General features: G+C 24.8%; 1 long non-coding RNA gene across 1 annotated transcript in view; it reads left to right on the top strand.

Annotated features, from left to right (window-relative positions):
- Nucleotides 1-14,793, top strand: part of LOC129607082 (uncharacterized) — a 112,273-nt gene extending 97,480 nt beyond the window's left edge. The window contains exon 3 of the long non-coding RNA XR_008696794.1: nucleotides 14,518-14,793. This is a non-coding gene — a long non-coding RNA (uncharacterized LOC129607082). The remainder of the gene's footprint in view (nucleotides 1-14,517) is intronic.
- The last annotated feature ends 10,672 nt before the right edge of the window (nucleotides 14,794-25,465 follow it).

Here is a 25,465-nt window from a genome sequence, read left to right as displayed (position 1 = left end):
AGCAGTGATTTTCATTTGTTGAAGGCTAATGGCTTCTTTACAAACCATTGCTTTGACCCAACTTTAAAAATAATGAATGGAAAAATTTTTTATTAATCTATAGCCGATATTGGTCGGTTCCTTCTTATTGCAGCATATAAGAGATGTCATAATGTAGTTATAAAAACTATAATTAATTAAATAGTATTTTAATTTCTTCCTTGAATGTATAGAAACATTCGAGTCTTCTTAAATCTTCATTTTACCTATAACAATAATTTGGTGAGGAATAAAACTAATTCTATTGTAAAATTTTTGTTTCAAAAATATTTTATTATTGAATACCAACCAAATTTTATTATCGATTCGAAAATTAAAAGAAATTTTCTGTCAAATATACGCCTATAATTTAATTTACAACATTGAATTTCTTATCTAAACTAAAATCAAAACTTTTTTTTTTTATTTGAATTTTGTAAATTCAGCCATTTTTGATGGTTAACAATAATATTTTCAAAAACATAAATTTTTTTTTTATTTTTTTTTTCTATATTTATATATGTATGTAGTTTTTTGTAATTAAATATTTCAAAGTTTCAAAATTAAATATTATTTTTTTTTTATTGTTTGTATGTCCAATGCATTGGACACTGCAAAATAATTTAAAAATTTTAGTCACGTTTCGATAAACATTGAAGTAAAAAGGCATTTTTGAATTGTTTCACAACCTCAGTTGTACATTTATTATTTTGGTACTTATATATATATATATATATGTATATATATATATATGTATACGGTGGTGTGTATATTGAATAAATAAAAATAATAGTCAGTAAAAACATCTATAAATTTTTTAAATCTGTCGAATTGAATTTTATTGTGTGAAATCCACAAAAACCTGATGAAAATCTGAAATAACAACCAACTTGTGTAAATTTTACAGTAATTTTATTTTATTTTATCTTTTTTATTGAATTTACGAAAAAAAAATGGAATAAACGGAACTCTAGGCGGAAAGCTTTTATGCCTCGCTCTTTTTCAAAAAAAAATTTTTTTTTTTGTTTTCGTCCTTGGATATTTGTTTTCTTTTCAATTTTTTGTATTTTTTTTTTTAATTTTGATTTTTATAATTTTCTTGTGTTTTTTTTTTTATTTAAAATTCAAACTATGCCCATTTCATTTAGTCTGTATAAATATTTACGTTTACATGACTTTGTTTTAACCATTTCTAAACACATGCTAGGTAACGAAGTTACAATTGAAAATAATTTTTTTGTTTTTGTCATATTTTTAGGTTATGTAAATATACACAGACAAAAGAAGAAAGAAAAAAAAATTTCAGTATTTTTTTTATAGTTTTTTTTTCTATTTTTTTTTTTTTTTTGCCTTTCCTGAGACAAAATAAAATTCATTTTTGGTATATATGCGTCATCATGATATTTGAATATCAATTTTTCAAACGAAATAAAAAAAAAAAATTCAAAAATTTTTTGGTCCCTACTTCAGGATATTTATTCAAAAATATGTGCATAACTTTGTTTTCAAAGATTTTTTGATACATTTTCGAATTTTATAAAAGTTTAGTGATATTCTCTATAGAAGATTCATTAAAATTAAATTAAATGTTGTATGATTGAATGCACTATTGTATAAGGAATTGAAATTGTAAAACACATTTGAGAAGCAGTTTAGGAGTAAACGTGGTAAATTTGAATTAGAACGGATGATGTCAATATTGACCATCATCTATTAAGAATACTACTGTGCTATACGACAGCATTTCCATTGCTTAAGTATAAAACTAAAATAAAACACCATTGAAGCCAATATGTTTCAGATTGCTCATTAGGGTTTCTCGTTTTATTTGATTAAAATTCTTTTATAACACCGTTCATGTACCTGCGACTATGAAAAAAAAATTTTCATTACTTCTTACTGAATAGGAATATTGTTCTTAAACCCGTACTTTTGCTCACGCCACCCATCTGCTTTATAGTTGCTTGAAAGATTTATTTTCTCTTATTTATTTTAATAGAATTTTCAAGAAATTTCGTAAATGTAAGTAAGAAACATATTGTTTTAATGGCTTCGAGTACAACATTATATAATATTCTTGTATATAATCCCTAAATATTCAGAATTTAAATTCCAAACTAATCATGAAATTTATTATACCTACTAAAATTTCTCCATCATAAATTTTCACATGTACTTATTCCAAAAAAAAAAAAAATATTGTAATGCATTTTATGAAATCTACCACGAAGTGTATGTATATGGTTATTTGTACAGCTTGCTGTGGTATCAATTGAGCAGAAACAAAAAAAAACAAACCAAAAATTTGGGCGACATATAAAAAAAAATCCAGAAAAAGATAAATGATTCCGAAAATTAGAAATTAACAGAAACCGTTCAATTAGCTTCAATATTTAATCAATTGTTTATGTACAATTGCATTCATTGAAATAGGGCTACGAACTTTATAAATTAAAAATATTTAAAAATACGAAAAAAAATGAATGAATGCTTACTGATAGACGCTAATTTAAGAATCTAATTTCGTATACGAAAACAATTAATTGAAATTTATATACATGCAAAACTTATTCAAAATAATTTAAAAAAAAAAAAAACTATTACAAAAATTGTATCCGATTAGAAAATTAAAAATTTAGAGGCAAAATGAATAAAAATCTCAAAAAATAAAAATTAATCAGTTAGATTAAAAAAAAACACGATTCTTAATAAGAACAACGCAGGAATTTTATGTAATGTTTAACAACTATTATTAACTATTGGTTAACTATTGAAAATGGTTTGTATTTGGAATAAATCGAACTAAGAACAATAAAATTAGCAGAGAAAAAACACGTTGTCCATAATAGCCGTATTAAATATATTTTTTAACAACTGTGACTCAATCATTTGTTTAAAATTCAAATAGAAAATATTTTCTTTTCCTAAGTTGTTTTACAAAATTTACGTTGTATTCGTTCCAAATCATAAGCCAGTCATAATTTAGAGAAAGACCTTAAAAACTATAAGTTTTATATTACCAGACTTCCAATAAATTTCTAACTGCAAGCTTATTCTATTGCTAATTAATTCTGTCTCAGAGTACACATTTCTTTTTAAAAAGCATATGTTTCCTATGTTTAGTTCATAGAAAATTTAAATTAGATTTGAAAATTACAATTTTTAAGCTCGTATCTGTCGCGCACCAACTGGCTCTTACTTGATTTATCTTAATGCATTTAAAATAATTTGCCACTCATTTTTAAATTTAAAAAGGAAAGGAAAGAACCATTTGTAATTTACTTAGTCTAGAAAAAAAACAAATTAACTAAGTTAATCAACAAAATTTTAAATTACAGGAAATTGCATAGAATCTAATATTTCCCCTAAAAGTATGCAATTTTCAAGTTAACATTATTAAAATTTTTGATTTTTGTTTTAAACTCTCAAAGATCTATTTATTTGATTATCAAATGTTGACACTACTGCAACCAATCTTTAATCATTGTGGTGTAAAAGCATTTCACGTTTCAATGCTTCAAGATGGAAATAAAAGGGAAAGCAAAATAGGCACCAAATATTTTCTACACCATTTGCCTTATATTTTGTTCAGCATTTTATTCAGTACACAACAAATCAAGTAATAAAAATTATAAATTTCTTATTTATTAAAAAATCAAATATAATAAAATTAAATAATAGAAGAAGGAAATAATCAAAAGACTATCAGCGAAACGGTAAAAAAAAATCACAAAAAAAAATAAACTATGAAAAATTAGTTTATTATCTCTTCAATACAATCATGTCATCAGGATATCAAAATCCGATTGTTAAAAAAAAAAAATTATATTATTGAATAAGAAAAAAAAAAGGGAAATATAAATAAAAAAAAAAATGAAATAAAAATAAAAATCAAGCCATGTGGGTGAACTCAATACAAATCGTGTTCACCAGACCATAATAGAAATTTCAATATTGATCAATGTTTTACCTATATAAATACAAATATACATATATAGAATTTCATATAAAATAATTACATTATATGTACATAAAATATTTCTATAATACTTGAGTACACAACCATACATACATATTGTGTCTAAGACTGTATATAACAATTCATAATATAATAAAACTATATTGCATAACAAATACAATTTATATATATGAAGACACCACATTCAATCTGATAGTCATATTTAGTCAGCCCTTTTTTCCACTTAAATTGTTTGTATTCGGTGTTTTACAAAATTCCTTTTGAACCGACTATCATAAATTTGAAATTGTATTATGTTACTCTTTTTAGATTAGTAATTAGAAAAATCTATGGCGTCGAAGAATTTCGTTAAATTTTCATTAGAATATGAACAAATATTAGGAGTTTCGACGAAAAATCTCATTTCGAAAAGTGAAACATAGAAGACTGTTAGAAAATTATTTTTTAGCAAAATTTAACTATGATGTTAGAAGAGTTTTTCTACGTAAAATTATGTAAATCGAGTTGTTAAATTTATTTTCTAAATGATTTCTAATTGAAAAATATTAAATGAATCTGAATGTTAAGAGAAATTTTTGAATCAATTAGCATGCGACATCACAATATAGACAGAGTTGAAATTGCTACAAATTTCTTTAATTATATAAGTTAATTCAATTATTACTCAAATTCGGATACCAATATAACACTCTTAGAATCTTTAAATAATTGATGATATATTATAGGAGATACAAACCGTCTAAAAAATAGCCGAAAATGTTCAGAACAAATTGTGGAATAACTGTGGCGAATCATCATAATAGCCGTATTTTCATTATTAAAAAATTTGATTTTGATATGAACTAGAGTAGTGGGAATTGTCTGGAAAAAAGAGAGAAGAATATAAGAGACGCTAAAGATTTGTTATGGGACTCTTTATCGGAATACAAGCAAAAACAAATCGTGCAGAATTGTGTATGAAAAAGACGTGGAAATATGGTTGCAAAAACTATTGAATTACTACTACAAACCTTAAAGTGTCGTCACTATTTTGATTTTTTAATTATTTCGCTGCTGATACAATCAAATTAAAATTTCCAATTACTGGTCAAAGAATTTATTCAACTAAATTCTGTGTATTTATTAAAAAAATTTAAAATAAAAAATTACAAGACATTTGAGAATCAAAAAGAATGAAAAGTTCCCTTAGAGTAAACTGTGCCAAATGCACTTTACTATTTATTATTTTCTTTTTCATCTTTGTCATTATTATTACGAATGTATGCCTACATACAAACATTGCAAATTTCGAATTATATTGTATATATAGAACATTCCTTTTCATTTATACATATAATGTACACATGCATGTATGTATATAGGTGTACATAAATGTTTATAGCACACAATATTACACTATATGACTTCGCCGATCTAATGCACATATTGTAATAGAAACAAAAAAAAGAAAACAAGAAAAAAAAATGAAAAATAAAGAAAATTGTTGTTATTTTTTCTATATTGTCCTGGAATATTCTAAGCATTGACTGAATGATTTGCACTGCTTTCTATAGAATTTTTGTTTCTTTGTAGATTTTATTTCGATGAATATTTCAATATAGAACATATTGTTTAAAATAATTGTATACATTGTAAAACAAAAGAATGTCTATACCGTTATATACAAATACAATTTTTATATATCTATGTGAAAAATAATGAAAAATGATAAACATTCTTACATAAAATGTATTCAACGATATACGTATAATATATTTAGAGGTCTAAGCTAAACGTAGAAAAATAAAACAAAATCAAAAAATTGGGTTGAGCTTTGTAATGTTCTACTTTGTTGCAGCAGCAACAGAATCAACAAAAAAAAATATTAAAAGAAAATTAGAGAAAAGAGCAAAAAAAAAGCCAAAATTGCAAAAAAGTTTTTTTTTATTATTGTTAAATTTTACGCTTTTAAAAAAGATTTTTCCATCGCTTTCAAATATACACCATTTTTCGTCTTCTTTTTTTTTCAAATCTATTCATTAAGGACAGTAAGTCCGGGAAATATTCGTAAAATACAATAAAATAAATTTAAATTGTTTTGAAGCAAAAACGTTTGAAAGTCTGAATTATTTTAAACGACTGCATTATACCCTACACTACACTATGACAATACCAAAATCATGTTTCTGATTTGTATGGCAGCTATTAGAAACCATTTTTTGAAATGGTCCAATTATAATAGCAACCGTTCTTGGCAGAAAAAGAACAAATTCTTAAAGTTTGAGTCATTTGATCGTAAATCAGAAGGACGCATCGACAGACTTGTCCAAGTAAACGCAGAATTTTACGTTCAACAAGAATATCGTTTACATGTTATTTATTATACAGACGACTCCAATTGAATGGTTGCAAATTCCTTCTCAAAGTACACCCTTCACTAAGGTGTAGGGTATAAAAATCTGAATGGTAGCTACTCGAACTTGTAGGATGTTCCACAAAAACTTCACGGGTATTTCTAACCTATAATAGTGCATATTACTGCCAAATTTCGTGTATCTAATCTATAGCTTTATAATTTTTTCAAAAATTTAATATTACCTTTCAGGGTTGTATGGGAGCCTCCCGATCTTTCTATTATTTCCATTATTATAGCCATTAAAATTTTAAGAATATTATGTAAAATGTCATTAGACACATGTTTACAAAATTTCATATTAATATCTTTATTAGTTTTCGTAAATCTTTATTAGTTATTGAAGATTTTTCGAAAACTGTTCACATGTTTTACTTAAAATCTACAATAAAATGAAAATTTATTTAATTTTTTCAATGTTTAGGCACTATTATTTTAAAAAACTTTCCCGAAAAAATCTATTACATTATTAAATATTAAATAAATTCAGTGTAATTTTCTTCAAACTCTTCGAAATTCTGCCGCCATTAACTTTAGAATATTAAAACGAACACTACCCAAAATATTCATTATGGTTAATACTTAAAAACTAATGTTTTTTTTTTTTAACTGAGTTTTCTTTTATACACACACTTCTATAAACACATTTTTTTCTTATTGTTTCTATAATTCTCAGCCATAAAAATTATTAAATAAACATTTGTCTAATAGAGAAAAATTCTAGTAATAATTAGCATTAAAAATATAGAATTGCTAGAACAAAAGCAAAAAAGAAAAGTTTATATTAAATAAATTAATTGAAAATTATGATTAAATTCCGATATGATTTCTTTTTATTTCATCAATTTTTCTGCCATATTATGTAGGTGTACAATTAAAATGAATGGTTTTTAAAAGATTAAATAAATAAAAAGAGCAGGTATTATTTTCATACCAAAATTATTCATGTATTTAATTTGGAATTCTAGCAGGCATTGGCAGATATTGTAATCAATTTAAGAAATACTTATTATTTAAGGAACAGATGCCTCAGGATCATGTCATTTCTTATTAAGTGTTCATTAGTTGTAAATATTGTAACTATTAGAAAACTTAGCATGTGGACTCTGCTAAAATGATGATTTTTTGTAATGTAGTCATGATACTCGTAATGTAGCCACCTTCAAATAACTGTTATATGTTAGCAGTTTAATTATGCTTTATTAAGATATTTAAATATTAAATAAGAAAATCTACGAAAAAATCGCTTATTATAAGGACCATGGCTGATTTTTACTAAAACATAATATAAATTCATCATTTAATTCTTATACATATAAAACTATTTTTACCGACCGTATTGTGTAAACAATAGGTAGGTTATGTGATGGCAACAAATTTTGCATATCGAGTTTTCGGTGGGAACGTACTTCTCCATAGTAGGGAAGTGTAAATAAACTATTTTTAGCAACCTGTCGGTCTGTCGGTCTGTCGGTCTGTCGGTCTGTCCGTCTGTCGGTCTGTGTGTGCACGCGTGCATCTCAAGTTCGGCTGAACCGATTTTGATGAAATTTTATATGTAAGTTTGTTTCCACCATGGCACGGATCGATCAACTTTTGGTATATATCAGGCCTCGGGAACTGCACTTTTTAGCGGGCCTGTTTTACATTTTTGAACATTTTGAAGAAAATATTCAACCGATTTACTTGAAATTTTATATATAAGCTCAGCTCGACCGTCCGCAAAAATTCGTATGTTTTGGAAGAAATCAGGCATCGGCAACTAGACGTTTACTACGGGCCAAATATACATTTTTGTGTATATAAAGAGAAATAATCAACCAATTTCATTGAAATTTAATATATGAACTCCTTGAATTAAAACAATGAACATATAAATTTTTTGGAAAGATCAGGGCTCGAAAACGGATTTGCGGGCCGATTTTACATATTTCACCATTTTGAAGAAAGTATTCAACAGATTTACTTGAAATTTCATATATAAGCTTTGCTCGATCATACGCAAAAATTCCTAATTTTTGGAAGAAATCAGGCATCAGCAACTGGGCGTTTACTACGGGCCAAATATACATTTTTGTGTATATAAAGAGAAATAATCAACCGATTTCATTGAAATTTAATATATGAATTCCCCGTATTAAAACAATGAACATGTAAATTTTTTGGAAAGATCAGGCATCGGCAACTAGACGTTTACTACGGGCCAAACATACACTTTTGTGTGTATAAAGAGAAATAATCAACCAATTTCATTGAAATTTAATATATGAATTCCTCATATTAAAGCAATGAACATATAACTTTTTTGGAAAGATCAGGACTCGAGAACTGATTTGCGGGCCGATTTTACAGTTTTCACCATATCCACAGAACAAATTGATGGAATTTCTTGAAATTTGATATTTGAGTTCTGGTTGTTACCGAAACTAACTGGCGAGCATTTCAGGGAATTCGGGTAGCACAAAGCGAAACTCTAATAAGAGCCAAATTTACATTTTTCTAAGTATGTTAACTATAAGCTTACTAATGTCCTAAAAATTGGAAAGAAGTATTTAACAGACAATTTTATAATATTCTGTAACACTTTCATTTAACTAGACATTACACAATGCGGTCGGTTATGTGCTGACCACATCAGATTTTTTATGTAGTTATACGCATCTGAATTCATATAAAGGATGGTGTTTATTAAAGTAGAACAATAAATCACACTATATACATAAACTTTTATAATATATTTGTTTTTTACTTTTATATATATATATATATATATATATATATGTATATATATATGTATATATAACACATTTATATATAGAGGAAATTATTTTAAAAATAAGTATTAAAGCTTAACCTCTTTTCTAAATTTTAATGAATCCTTGAACTTTCAACTCTTCATGTCTGGTTTTACTGTATTCGTATACATATATAAAATGTATATATATATATAAATATACCAATTATATGTAATATTTATGGTTTGATATAAAATAAATGGAGTGTATAATATATATATTATATACATATATATATATTTATATTAATATTAACTTGTATATCAATAAATTAATAATTATATTTCTTATTATGCGTTTGTGTTGAAAAGGATATATTAAATTATTATTATTATTGTATGTACGTACGTATACGTATGTATATTATGTGTATACATGCAATTTAAAAACTCGTGCCAAATATAACATATATATATTTATATATATAATTTTATATACAATAAAAAATATTCATGCAAATATGCACACAATATATTTTTAATATTATATATGCATATATTAGATTTAGTAAATAAAATAAAAAGGCAAAAGGAACATTTCTTAGAATTCTTTGAAAATATGTTATGGAATAAAAAACAAAATAATAATTTAAAAAGGAAAGTATATACGAACATTTAGATTTTAAAATTTTAAACTAAAATTACTTTAAATAATAAAAATTTATGTTAAAAAGGCTTTTCTTTAAAATATATTTTATAAGGAATGTGTATATGAAGTTTATTTAAAGGTATTGCAACTGCATATGAGTGCATATATACACTTCTATTATATATGAACAATATATTTTGTTGCAGATGTTGTGATTTTAAGCATATTGTAATTTTCTAATGAATTTTTCTCATTCAAATACTCAGAGATTGTATACGGGCGGAAAGGCGCATTAAAAACAGGAGAAAAGAAAAATTTTGTTTTAGTAATTTTTCATTATCTAGTTATATGTATAGTTATATAGGCAATGTTAATTTAAGTAAATCCTTAAAAATATTCTTAAAAGAACAAAATTATTCACACACATTAGACATTAAGTGGGGTATATACACTCATTATAGTGTTATCTATATAATATTTAAATATACGAGTATACAAATATGAATTCTTATTTATTCTTTAAAAAATAATTATAAAATTTTGATGTGATGTGAATGTGATCATAATTATAATATCATCTTGTAATTTTTATCCTTTCATTAACTACAAAATATTTGAGTGTTTATTATAAATATTTTTACTTTTTAATTTTATTGAAAGAAATATGTTTGTACATACATATTTATAAATTGCAATAAAATTATTACAGCATTCAGGATTTCTTAAAATAATTTTTATCTTAATTATTATATGTCAAATTATAACCCACAAATTATATGATTTTAAGTAATTTTGAAATCATAACATTTTAATAAATAAATAAATTATTTAATATGTGGTAATATGCAATAAGATATTTTGATAAATTTTAAGAATGGGGTTGTTATAAATAAAACAAATAACTACTTTAAATTTGTTTATGCTGTTGAAAAAAGTAGAATTTAAATAAGGAAAATTCCTGAATGTTGATAATTTAATATTAAATTATCGGATCAGAAAATGTAATTTGAACGACAAGATTAGAACGAGCCCTTACACTATTTAAATAACATAAATTGTTGCAAACGTTAGCTCTCACTAGGGGTTTTTTGAGTAGGCCTCTTAGTTTTGACTGTTTTAGGTTAAAATTTTTGGTCGACAACCAATAGAGATATTCAGAAGTTATTGTTGTAGAAATAGGATAAGAATAGAGAAATTTCGAAAGGTTTTGTGACACTTGTGCTAGGAAATACATATTTTTGAAAATTGATCTTCAAGGTTCCAAAGTGAAAACATAATGCTAGAATAGCTGTTTGAAAAATAAGTTTTCAAATATAATGCTAAACTTGTAGTATCACCAAAAAAATATCACTAAAAAATTCTTCAACAAGTTTTATTCGAAGCTTCTTATAAATTAAATTATTGCAATATTTCTCTTAAAAAATTTCATATTTTGTTAAGTTCACAATTGTCTTCGAGAATTGTTTCCGGAATGCGATATTTTCGTAAGACGTATTCCTCAAATATCAAGGCTTCCTTTAACAGATGAAATATTTATTAACATAAAAATTTTTCAAAAAGCTTAAACCAATTTTCGGAATTAAACTATCATAATGTCGAAAAATCAATATGAGAACAATACTGCCATGATTTTAATTCTATTTTACATATAATTATCGAAATTACTGAAACGTAATCTATAATATACGAGTATATAATTGAACTTTGAATGTTATTCAATTTAGTAACTTATTCATTTTGTTTTACTTATTTTATTTATTTGAGTTTCTTCATACTATACACAATATACAATGTAGAAGTATGAAAAAGTAAATAAAATTATAATAAATAGCTATATATAATTATCACAAAATATTTTGTATAAAATATACGATAAAATTTTATTCGTTTCAATAATCCAATTAACCTATAGCAAATAAAATTATAAGTGTCTTTAACTTTAGAAAACTTACATTAATGAGAAATTTTTGTTTAAATATTGACAAAAATTATGAACCAATAATTGACATACATTCGCCCATGTACACTCATACATACGTTCATTTCATATTAGAAAATAATCTGTTTACTACTAGTGTTATTCAGGCGAATGCCATTTATTCCATGCACAAGCATATATTCCATAATATTAAAATAGAAAAATACTCTTGTCATTTATTTATATCAGTAATGATTGAAAAATATGGGTATTATGTGTAAGTTTATTAAAAATAATTTTAAAGATTATACATAAGAGTTTTACGTTCTTATTAGTTGTATCGTATATACAAAATTCGATTTATTGCAATTGAAATAAAACCATTAATTATATTTGAAATTTTACTCTAATTGATGACAGAATAACTTATTACTATGAGAATACATTTGGCTTGGCGAAAATTTTTGGATTATTATTATGACATTTAATAAAAAAATATTTTATGAGGTAGGGTCTTATGCTTGTTAAAGAAAAAATCTGTAATTTTTCTCTGGATACAAAATATAATAAGTTGTGAACATCGGATTGTTTTTTAATCATATCCCCTACAATCAGTAAATTTAATTATATTTTAACTATATGTGGCACTCTCCGGCTCATCTTAAATAAAAACTTGATTCTTTATCTTCAACCATACCGCGTATGTTTGAGCCAACGCGTAGTACATGTATATGTCGATATAGGACAAAGTGACTTGAAATTTGTAGCCTCAATCTATTAGAAATAATGTATGCCGCAAGCAAATCAAGAACTAAATAAAACATATGGGTACTTTTTACATTATCTCGTGCCAATTTTTTTTTTCAGTTTTACGTCTTACGTTATTTATTATAAAATTTTGCCTTTTAAAGTGAACTTCAATTATATTATAAATAATGTCTCAAGAATTTCAGTAAGTATGACTGTATTACCTAACCCATATTTTATTTGTTTCTTTCTGTTCTTGAAAACTATACTTTTAATTCTATTATAAAGAAAGCCTTCCATATACATAGAATAATTTCAACTCTTCCTGAAATATCTCAAAGCTTTCTTTAGAAAATTTATACGCATAGTTATCGTGAAATATTTACACAAAGTAGACTTTCATTCATAGTATCGTATCTTTTTTTTATGTTTCTCTCTCAAGATAAGTTTTTAGTTTAAAACTTATTTTAAAAGTTTAAAAATTCGTCACATTAAAATTTATTCTCGTAATTAACGATAAGATTAAATCGGTAATTTGGTTACTACAAATGAACTGGCCAACAGGTTTAATGTTTTAAACGACGGAATAATATTAATAATAACATAATAGACCTGTATTGCATTATAATACGACTAATATAACCAGTTTCTTCCTATTAAAGGACTACGAGTACGCCCTGTTTTGAACAGTACCTTCCTGAGTTTGGCTTGTGCAGCAATTTCGCCACATTTTTGGTGGACATCCAGATGACTTTGTAGTATATAGTTAAAGGCAATTTCAAAAAGCCTATTTTCATCCATTCTTCCTATATGTTCACTCCAACCACGCTTTTCTCTCTCGACTAATGAACTGCAACTTGCACATCACATTGTTTCTTGATATCGGCGCTTCCGACTTGATCTCTGACTGTTTTACCAGTTGTTTGCCGTAGAGTTTTCATTTCTGTGATTCAAAGTAGCCGCTTTTTTATTGCGGTATCTGCTCGGTATTCTATGGGCATAAATTAGAATCGCTCAAGAATAAGAGATTTATATATTCGAACTTTCTCAGCTGTACTTAAGTATTTGTTTTTTCAAATGGCGTCACGTAAGCATCCAGAGATTAACGATGCCTTGTCTGCCTAATCTTTGTTTTCAGAGCTTAAATGCATCTATGTATGATGCAATATTGACACCATGATATTTAAAGCACATTACGAGTATTTGCTCAATCAGTTTGTCATGGGCTACTAGTTTGCATCTTAGTGGTGTTTTAGACACTGTCAAACACTTTATTTTTTCCGTAGAAGCCGCATAATTATAAGAGTTGGAGCATTTAGATTTACAAATTTATTAAACTATAAATTTTTAACTTCTGCCAATCTTAGATACTTGTATACCAAAATCATCCTAACTAACCTTTTCCCAAAAATTTTATAATTCTAATTGAACAATTTTTCTAAAATAAATTTCTGTACAAATTTATAAAATTTTTATTTATTTATTTTGTTAAAATTATTGATTCTAAAATGACCTTATAAAATTGTTTAGTTTAAAAAGTCGTTTAAGATCAGATTTCTTCAAAAATTTTATGATTTATTGTTTTAAAAAAAAGAAAAGAATATTAAATAAACACATAGGAAAGAAATAGAATAAAAGCATAAGAAAATTTTTTGATAGTGAGAAAATTTTCATTTTAAATGTAATATTCAATTTACTGCAATGCTGTTTAATGTCTAAAACAAATATAGCAGTTTTTCTCTCTCTTCTTTACGATAATAAAATTACATTTACATTTTGATTTTACAGTAATGATTCTAGCGCTTTGTCAATGCTGAAAAATATGTTTGTATATATTTTAATATACATTATTCATATAGGAGTCTATATGTATTTATCGGCAAAGGTCAAGCAGTAAGAATTTTTTTTTATTGGAAATGTAAAGGAAATTTTCTTTAGCTTAAGGAGGAAATTATTTTACACTCGTAACAAAAAACAGTATTTTTTTTTTGCTTGAAAAAATTAATAACATTTTTCAAATCTACATAATATGACAATATTTTTTTTAATAATATTTATTGTATTTCTTTTTTACTTGCAGGTAAGTGTTTTGTAATGGAGCACAGATTGTTTTTGAAAACAGTTAACAGATATGTAGATTCCACTAAGTTTTTATTAAGAAATTAAGGTAATTTATATTATACGGTTTGTTTTAAAGTAACAGATCCTTTTAACTCTATTACTAACAAATTATTATAATCCTCGTCTTGCTCTCTGTACCATTCTTTATAGGTCTCTAATTTTTGTTTATCATAATATTTTTATTAAAGTTGATTAAAAAGATTTTGATTTTAAACTGCCATAGTACTTTGATTTATCAAGAGATTGTATTTCAAACACAAAGAAAAGAATCAAAGTAAAGTTTATCAGAGCACAGGAGGGATTTTAAAGAGTTAGAACAAAGTGATAGTTTTAAATACAAGCGCGGTTTCAAATGTTATAGAGAGGACGACTAAACAAATATTTTGGGGAAATGTAAGAAAAAAAAGAAAGTGGGAAAAACGAAATAGTGGTAAACTGTGTTCGTGTTCCTGGCAACGAAGTTGCAATCTTCCAAATTTCACAAGTTGCTCGAATTCAGTGAGTATAAATGTTGGAGGAACTATATATAGAATCATTCTTACCCCATTACCTGCTGTGTAAATTCTGGCAAGATGACGAGGAGACGGCCATAAATATTCTGTGTACCTGTCCTGATCTGGCTGTCAAAAACTACAGATTGTTTAGGCGGGGCTTTCTCAGTACTGTTGTACTGAGAGCTGCAATAAGCCATGGTTGGCTACGGTTGTCGGAGGGGAGGAGCTCCTTGGCCTATATCTCTCTTCAACAATCTACAATCAACCCCATCATCAATTATTTCAAATTGGAAAATAGAGTAATAAAGAATTGAGTTGCGAACTATACATTGTATAAGAAAATTCTAATTTCAGAACTTTTATTACAATTTAATTCAGACTTCGTATGCATAAGACAACAAAGAAATTTAGTTGAAACTATTGGTTCATACCTAATTTTTATGACATTAAATTTTAATGTTTTTTATGCATGATATACATTTGTATGTAGGTGTAAAACTAATTAAAAATTCATAAGAAAATATTTTGAATATTTTTTGACAATATTTTCATTTCTTTTATATTAAAATTTTTCAAATTATTTATTTTATTTATTAAAATTTTAACCAAAAATATTTTATTATTAAATAAACACTAACTATGTGTGTGTAGTAAATAATAAAAAAAAAATGATGAATTAAATAGCATTAAAAATAAACGTAAATTAGAGGGAAAACCAAAAAATCCAATTAATATCACCGAATAACTAATAAATCATTGTTAATTAATTAAAATTTTTGATGTGTTTGAGGTTTGTAACAATTGTAGTTTGATGTTTTACAATTTTAGGTTTTAGGTCTTTGGAAAAAAAAAATGTGCGTACCTGTAGAATCGAATTTATTTTTTGTGATAACGTTTATGATATGCACATAATTTACATATTTTCAGTATATTTAATAATTTTTTTTTTCAAATATGGCCTGTGGAGCAGTTGAGATAATAGAAATAAATCGTACAATTGTAGGATGTAATATTCTCTAATAATCTAATAATACGTATTTCCCATTTTAAGGGCATTTGTGCTCGGAATACCGCTAGGGATTACAAGTTGAGTAAAATTTATTGTGATTTTTTACATAAGTCCTAATAGTTCTTACCTTGTTTATTAATATTTTTGTTAAGTAATTATACTGAATATTTTCCTCAACAACCGTTATCGACGCAACCACATTAAGTGGTTGCAATTAAATTCACGATTGTTGGTCCGGCAACACACTAATGGCCATTAAATATAATACTTTAATGAATAATCTGTTTACCTGCACATACCTTATAGTTGAATCGACCAACTGCACTATTTTTTTCCAAAGTGAACACAATTTTTTTTTTAATTTTTGAATTTTTTAACAAAAATACCGCGATTTTTTTATACCTAATGAATTATTTATATATTTTTTTCGGTTGTTGCATAACTCCTATTTTATACTATATATACAGCTAATATGATTGCTTTTTTAAATATATTAGTAAAAATTTTATTAATTTTTTTTTTATAATCAAATTCAAATGTCTATTATTTCAAATAAATTTCTCATTTTTTTTTTATTATTTCATTGTGGTTTAAATTTATTCATTTTGACATTTTTTAAATTTAAAGAACATATGAATTTATAAATGTATATATGTGTATATTTTTTTTGCTATTTATATCATTAATCTAATAATTTAATTTTGTTTAATTAAAGGTCTTTACTAGAACTAAAATATCAAAAAAAAAATCAAATATTTCCTGTTAAATTGAGAAAATTTAATTGAAACCTCCAAAAATCGAGACAATTTCAAAATATTGTTATATTGTATGCATATACACATTTTAATACCCAAGGACTTATTCAAGATGACAAAACAGAACGCATATACATCAGCCAACGTACAAAATTTCATTGATGGTAAAAATAAGTTGTCCTTAAATAAAAATAATATTTTCAAAATGAAATCAATATGGACTCAATTTTCAGACTACAAAAAAATTATAAAATTAATGAAAAATTGCCAATAATAAAAAAATTTAAGCGAAAACAATAAAAACTCATTATTGCAACGTAAAATGTAAAAAAGGCGAGTAAAAAAAATATTTTTTCATAAAACTTTTGATTTAATAAAATTATACATTACTTTTCGAGATAATTGGAACATAAGTCATTAATAATGACTCATATCAAAATGAATTGTGTAATTTCATGTGAAAATATTACGCTACATTAAATGAATGAATGAAATGACAACTTGGACCCTTTTCCACATAATATCATATGTGAAATTTGTAGTTAGAATGGGATAGAACTATTGAAAACCGTGTAATATTCTATCAAAATACATGCCCGATTCGAGCAAGGGTAGCTCCTAATGAACAACACGCAGTCGAAATGTTGTAAAGTTTATGTTACATATTCGAATAATTTTATTATTGTAATTTTCTTTTCTAAAATTGACCCTCAGAGTAATCAATTTCAAACTACAGCTGCCTGTTTGTTCAACTTATCTATTATAACATAACCATCAATCATAAACGCAACCAATGCTAAACTGTGTTCTCTTTATTTAATTCAATCTTATGAAGATCAAATGTATTTATTGGTTTATTAAAAATTTTCTCTAAAAATTTCTCTGCGATATTTTCTCGTGTTATTACTTCTGGGATACAAGGGAATTAATATTAAATAAAAGGGATATTAAACATTTTATATAGTGCCCTACGTATACAAGCTTTCGTTTACATAATTTGTGCACTTTAAAACCAATTTAATATAAATTTATTAAATTTATTTTATTATATTTAAAAATATAGATATTGTAGAGAGAATTCTAGAGTCATATGATGGAATTTTGAATGCTACCGGAAACAAGTATTATATGTATATAATATATTTAAAGAAAGCTTTATATAAATCACATGACAATCACAAAATATAAGTGAATTTCCAAAAATTTTCATTTTCACAGCTATTGTTATATTGCAATTCCATTTCTAAATGATGAAAACCAAAAACATAGGAAGCATGCGAAACAAATTTCTCATATTTTCAAGAAATCGTAAAAATTTTTCTGTAAAATTATAAATATGTACATATATGTGTGATAATTTGGTTCAAATTTGATTGATTACAAAAAAACATGTTGGACTAATTTTATAAAACATTTTTATATCACGTTACTGCCGTGCAAAAAAAAAAAATTTATAAAGGGACAGAAAAGGAAAAAAGTATTGCTGACTCGATTTCTATTGTTTTATAAAAAAAGTACAGATTGCAATACACGTACACATACCGAACTATAAGAATTGCATATATTTCGTTCCATTATTTTCGGTTTCCATTGAGGAAATATGACAAATTTTTCTGTATTCATTTTGACTTTCTATACTCTTTTACATTAATTTTTTTGTTTGTTCTTGTGATTTTTTTCCATTTTAATTTTATTTCCTCTCTTTTAATTTCGGGTGGTATTGTTTTCATTGTTTCACAATTTTATACCTTTAAAGCAATTTACATTCAATATCACATGTTATTCTTCATTGTAAACAAAAAGAGATTTTATTTTGGTTGAAATTGATTTTTGTAAAATAAGTCAGTTAAAATTAGAGTGACCATTTTAATAAAATGCTGCTACTCATGAATCGTTGAAAGTTCATTAATTCACTTTTGAAAAATTGTCTTTGAAATTTTATCCGAACACATTTTATATAGTGCAACTATTTAAAGTAAGCAGCTTCGACATTTCAGCATTCTCTTTATATAGCTTTAAAATATAATTAAATACAATATTAAAACACCTATTACATAAACTCTTGACGTATATTCTCAATTTTCTATCTTTACGTGTATAAAATTCTCAATCTGCTATATTGAAATTTTCAAGTCGTCTCTCTTTAATATTTTATTCTTTCCATTTCTATTCTTTAAAGGAAATAAAATGATTACCAGAATTTCTTTTAAGATACAAATTACTTTTATAAAAATTTTTAAAAATTAAAATTGTACAACAGAAAAAACCAATAGAACAATGGTGACTCTAAAGATATATTAAAAGAGGAATAATCACCATAGTAAGTTAATAGAAGAAAAGTTTTTAACATAGTAACCGCCGCAATATTAAATATAAGCGTCTACATAATTTAACATTAATTTTTCTTAATTCACAAGAGAAATGACATATCTCAAGTCATATAATCTGTACGAAGAATGATTGTAATAATAATCAGATAATTGGTGATTAATATGTTAAGCAATAATAGTACGGAAGCCTTGTGGCTATAGGTATATGTATTGCATTTTAAACAGAGAATTAAAAATAGAAGACGGGGTTCTTTTTTATATTCTACATAAATGGGGTCTAACATTTTAAATTTTTAAAGAAGTTATAAAAGAATTTTCGGTATAGCTAGTACAGCCCAGTACAGTTGATTTAATAATGCAATTTTCTAATGCGAAAGAACGTTCACTGTGAAATTTCGAAATATTTATTCCGTATAAATAAAAAATTCCCTCCCTTTTTCTCTTGTATTAAAAAATTAATAAACACTAACTATGGTTTACTTACTATATCAATTGAATACTATTAAAATTTCAATTTACATGGTTAAATTTTTAAAAATTTTCTTTATTTTCTCTTCTATATTATTATTATATTTTTTAGTAAATTATCTAGCAAATTAACATGAATAAAGTTAATAATAATGTAAATTTCTTAATTCAATTTTTATTTAAACTAATTGGTACCTATTTCAACAATAATAACTTAATTTCATTTTATATTTATTCGTGACATTTTCCAATTTACATTTATATTTTTTTTTTATTATTTGAAATTTTACAGCCTATATTAATTTAATTCAATTTTAAATTTATTTACAGTAATTTAATATTAATGTTTTTTATACACCAATACGCCTCATTAAGGGGTTAAAACTACATTTATATATAAATAATCAAAATGTAAATTGTAAGGTAAAAATGGTTATCATGAGATATTAGAGTAAAACAGAAATAACTTTTAATTGAATAAATTGAGTGCATTTTCAATTAAATTTCAAATTGAGATTGTGGATTTTCCTGATACTCTTTCAAGAAAATTTGTGAGAGTTACAAAGATTTGTTTTCATAGAGAAGGACTAGTTTTTGTCAGAATTTAGCAATTTGGAATGTTTTTTAAAACAATATGCTTAGAGCCCAAACTTTTTAGTAAATTTAGGAATCGTTTTCGAGCTACAGTGATTTTAAGAAAATTTGGCCGAATTTTAACATACTTAAGTTTTGCTTAAGTATGTTAAGCAAATAATTTTCAAAAGAGCTTTAAGAGGACTTTTAAAAAAGAGTGGCAGGCTATTTGGTTTTACATGTTTTTTTTTGGAAATACAAGCATTCGAACTTTAGGAAAATTCCAATTTTCCTCATTTTTTATTTTTTGTTACTCTGTTTGTCCCGATAATATTTCTCAAAAATTTTTTTGGAAATTTTCAAAATTCTCTTTACAGAATCTTGCCCAGCTGCTTAAGCTTTAATTTCAATAAAAATTTATCGGGTTTTGTTGAAACGCGAAAAAAACACGTTGCAGATGCCCGAAAGGCTTATCTAAATTAACTCTTTCTTTATTTTTCTGAAATATTCTAACGACATTAATAACAATTTAATCAACTAAAATTCCAAACTTAAGTAACATTACAAAAGTGTCAGCAATTCCAACAGAGTTTTTTTATTTTTTCATATAAATCATAATTGTACCTAAAAACAAAGGTATACAACAAAATATTTACTTATAAAGAAGAAAAACAAATAAACTGTCATATAGTTGCCACTAAAACAAAACAAAACAGAAAAAAAAAATGGAATGTAAATGTCATGGAAAACTTTAATTCAAAAAACAAGAAAATTCAATTCAAACAATAAAAACTAAATTGGAAATGATTTTGATCTGAACACTAAAAATCTACACTAAAATCTATATTATTATACTCGTATTTACCGTTTGGTATACATACATATGTATTGTAAGGATATAAAAATAAAAATTCACGTGCTATTCAAAAAATTTTCTGGTGACAAAAGGTATTCACCACACACGAATTTAAGTACCTACGTACAAGTTAAATGCTTCATTGAACAATAAAAGGAAAATACAAAAAAAAAAAAAAATTTTCATTATTTTTTTTTTGTGTTCGAAGTTCGCGTGCAGACATGTTTTATTTATGTAACATCTCATATTACTAATTTTTTTACCACTGCTAGTTACTAAATTCAATTGCATTTATATGCAATAAATTTAAATTTGCATTTATAATATCAACACTGAGCTCATAAAAATTTGCTGGTGCAATGAACAAAAAACTGAAAATAAACTGTATATGTGTATGTATGTATATGTAGTGGGTTACAATTGAAATAAAGTAAACTGTAATCATTCATTTTAGAAAATTTCCAATTGATTAGTTAAAAGTCTAGTACGTGTTAAATGATAAAATGAAGTTATTCGCGTAAAATTTTTAAAAATTCAAAGCCTTAAATCGTAGTATGATTTACAACATGAATACTAGTAATTCTATATATAGGTCGGTCAATACTATAATAACTTCATTTATTTTGATAATTTCAAATATTTCATATTTATTAAGAATAAGCATTTTAATTAATATATTTATCTTATGTCAATGATAAAAAATTTAAATGGTAGTTAGAAGAAAGTGCACGATTACAATTTTATGAACGTTATTATTTTAACTGGGGCGGACCATAATACATTACTGAACCTACACATATCACGAGAAATCACTGATATCAAAAGCACTTTTATATTAAAAATTCAAATAATTATTGGAAATGTTAACTGTTATAATAAATTTATTATTAAATTTTTTAAATTTAGATAAATAAGAACTCATTTATTAAATTTTACAATTTGCTTCTTATTAAGATGTAGTTATTCGGTACAACACACGACTAATTTTATTGAATTAAGTGATAGAAACGCAAGGAAATGAGACTTTTATCTTACAAATAAATTATTGAAAACTCTTACAAAAAATTATTGTGTAACATCTTTAATAATAAATTTTAAAGATGAACTGGGCTCCTCCTAATTCTTATGTTGTAGAATTTTGCATTTTTCGTGTCTGCGAAATATAAAAGTAAACTTCATAGACACTGTTTAATCGCATTAAAGAGTGGTTGAGAAGAGTAATTCCATATTTATTCTGATATTTATGTCAAATTGATCATTGAAATTAAAATTATTACAAGTTATTCCTGTAACTCGTTAAATTTATTACTCATTCCTGTATAACAGAATATTTAAATACGTCTGTCCTTAAATCATTTGTAACTTACATTGAGTGTAGTTTTAAGTATGCATTTTTCGGAAAATATATTTGACGCCAGACATCTGGTTGGAGTTACCAATTATGAAGATCAGCACGTCAGCGTCACCAATTATGAAGGTATTCTTGGTTAGCAGCAAATCAAAAATTCTTTGGTAACTTTCTTAACTTATTTTTAATAATATATAATGTGCAATATAGTATGATGAGAGAAATTATTATTGTGGTGAATTTGAGGTTGTACGGTAGATAGCAAGAATCTTTCGACAAATTATGGTGAGTTTTCATGTTATCATACCGAGCGTAATTTCATATTACGTATAACACATTCAATATTTTAATTATTAATATTAAAGCGATATTACTAAAAAAACAATAAAATTTGAGCATCAAACTTCGCCACAATATTCTCTCTATATTAATGTTTATTTGTTCACATTATATAGAACCCACTTTGGAATGAGATGATTTAATAGAAAAATTATAAAAATCTATAATTTTTTTTTAAATTTATGATCATTAATTTTTATATTTTTTGTTGAATACAATGTATATCAATTATTATATGATTATAATACATAAAATAATAATTATAAACTGATTACTTAAATATCATTAATAACACGTAATGAAAACAATATTCTATCGTTATACAAACTGTCATGAATTTTGAACTCTTTAAATAAATCAAATTATCTTAAATTATTTGGTTTAATTCATTTGCAGTTAAAAAAATTAATTCTTATTATAATAGTCAATATTCTTTAAAGTAAAATATCCTGAAGTATACGTTTATAGGATTACAATTTTACATGATCTTCTATACAATCTTGTACAAAATGAAAACTAAATTAACTAAATGAATTCACATTATTGTTTAAAGTATATCTAAGGAATAATTAGAATATGTATATTTAGTTTCTTAATTATAAAATAGAAATTTAATATAATCAAGGCATACCTATGTATTTAAAATCCTCATTATATAACAATATTATAAAAGTATCCTGTTCAAAATCAAAATTACCAAAAAAAATTATAATAGTGTCCAATATGATTTTAATGTAGAAATAGTGATTAAATTTTTTACTTTTTGAATATTAACACTTTATTCCTGCCATTTAAAATTATCACTGTCCTAACTTCATTCAATATACTTGTATACGATGAGGATTTTAATTTTTTAATAATATGCATTTAAAAATTTGCTCTTTTAATGATGACAGAAAATAAAATTTCTTAAGAGATTTTTCACTTAAGTTTAATCAAATATGCCTCTGGAAGATATTAAAGTAATATTAAATTGTATATATAGGGAAACTGCACAATACCTATTCAATTTTCTATCTTTAATTTTCAAAGAAGAAGTGCCGAACTAATCGTTGAATTTTACAAAAATTTTCTTCACTTTACTTTCCTTTACTGACTGTTGATACGATACGTAATGTGTCCTCTAAGAATACTGATATATTCACAAAAAATCAAAAAGAAATTTACTTTTTTAATAATTTCATTATCATCTAGCTATGTACTTAAAATTTTCACCATCTTTTGAACAAAAATCTATTTACATAATATTTTCTTGAAATTCATTTTTTTAATTTTCCATTGCACAAAATTTTTTGTTTAATATTTAGCTAAAAGAGAAAATAATATAACAGTTTACTTTTATATAACAATATAGCTATATGCACAATATTTTCTATACTAAGTGAATATGTCTGTAAGCATTGTATTTTATAACGATATTATAATAATATTACACTATAAAGATTTTATAAAAACACATTAAAAATTTAATATGGTGAAGTGATAAAGAAATTAATTTTAAATATACAATATTTAATTTTACAAGCAATTTGATGAATATATTAAGTGTATAATGATTCCCAAGGCAATAATTTCACTAATGTAATTTTCAAATTAATCAGTTTATTATAGAGATCTTATTAAAAAGGGCTAATGTAAAAATAATACCTTAAATTATCTTCTAGGCTATTTAATATTAAATTTAATTGTACATATATGATGATATATATATATTATATGTTAAGGTATATGATAATAATTATATATTATATGGAAAAAATGTATGTGTTATGTATAGTTGGAAAATCTCTTTAGGAAATGTGACTTTCAAAATTGGATTATCTATTTAAATGTAAAATTTGAATTGTTGAATTTGTAGTCTTAAATACAATTCATCAATTTAAATTCAGAAATGAATAATAATTTCGCACATTTTCGCATTTTATGGCTCCAATGTTTGTATTTTTTAAAAAATTAAAATAAAATAACTCTTCAAAAAAAAATGGTTAATTCTGAGAAATAGATTATTTTTATACATTAGCATTTTTAAGAATTATTATGCTCAGATATCCGATAATAATAAGGTTTATGAATTGCTACCTGTCTACAGACCCAATATTAAAAATAAAGAGTCTAATTAGCTATAGTTCTTAAGACATTTCTCTCCACTAAAAGACCACTTCGTCTTATAGATGCATATAACAATTTCAATTTTGTATATTCGCAGAATCGATACGTAATGGCTAGGAAATCTTGTTTAAAAGATCCTCCGTATTCTTAAAAGACTGAGCCGCAATTCTGATACTCCTTCTGTTAAGTTGTAAGAGGCTCTTGAGTTTTGTCTTGACACGTGCTCCATATCTACCATTATAGCATTTCAAAAGAAGCAAATGCGACTGTCATACATACGTGTAAACGATATACTCCCCTTGTTCTCTTCTTTATATATGATGTTTCTCAACTCATTTAACAATGAAATAAGCGAACGAACTATTCTTGTATTATAAATAATATGCAAGTTTCGCTACTCTTCGCATTACTTCTAATGTGAATGTGTCACTCTTCAACGCTTGTATGTAAAACAAAATTGTGTATACATTTTAAGCAAAAAAACATTTTAAGTACATTTTAATTTGAAAATTTTTCTTTCAAACATTAAATTATTAATTGCAATAATTATTATATAAAAAAAATTTTTTGATTCATAGGTATGTCAATCTATGCTAATCAAACGCGATATCATTTAAAAAAAAAAT

Source organism: Condylostylus longicornis, unplaced genomic scaffold (assembly GCF_029603195.1).
Source record: "Condylostylus longicornis isolate FDR11 unplaced genomic scaffold, ASM2960319v2 ptg000026l, whole genome shotgun sequence".
NCBI lineage: Eukaryota > Metazoa > Arthropoda > Insecta > Diptera > Dolichopodidae > Condylostylus > Condylostylus longicornis.
This window is presented reverse-complemented; position numbering and strand designations above follow the sequence as displayed.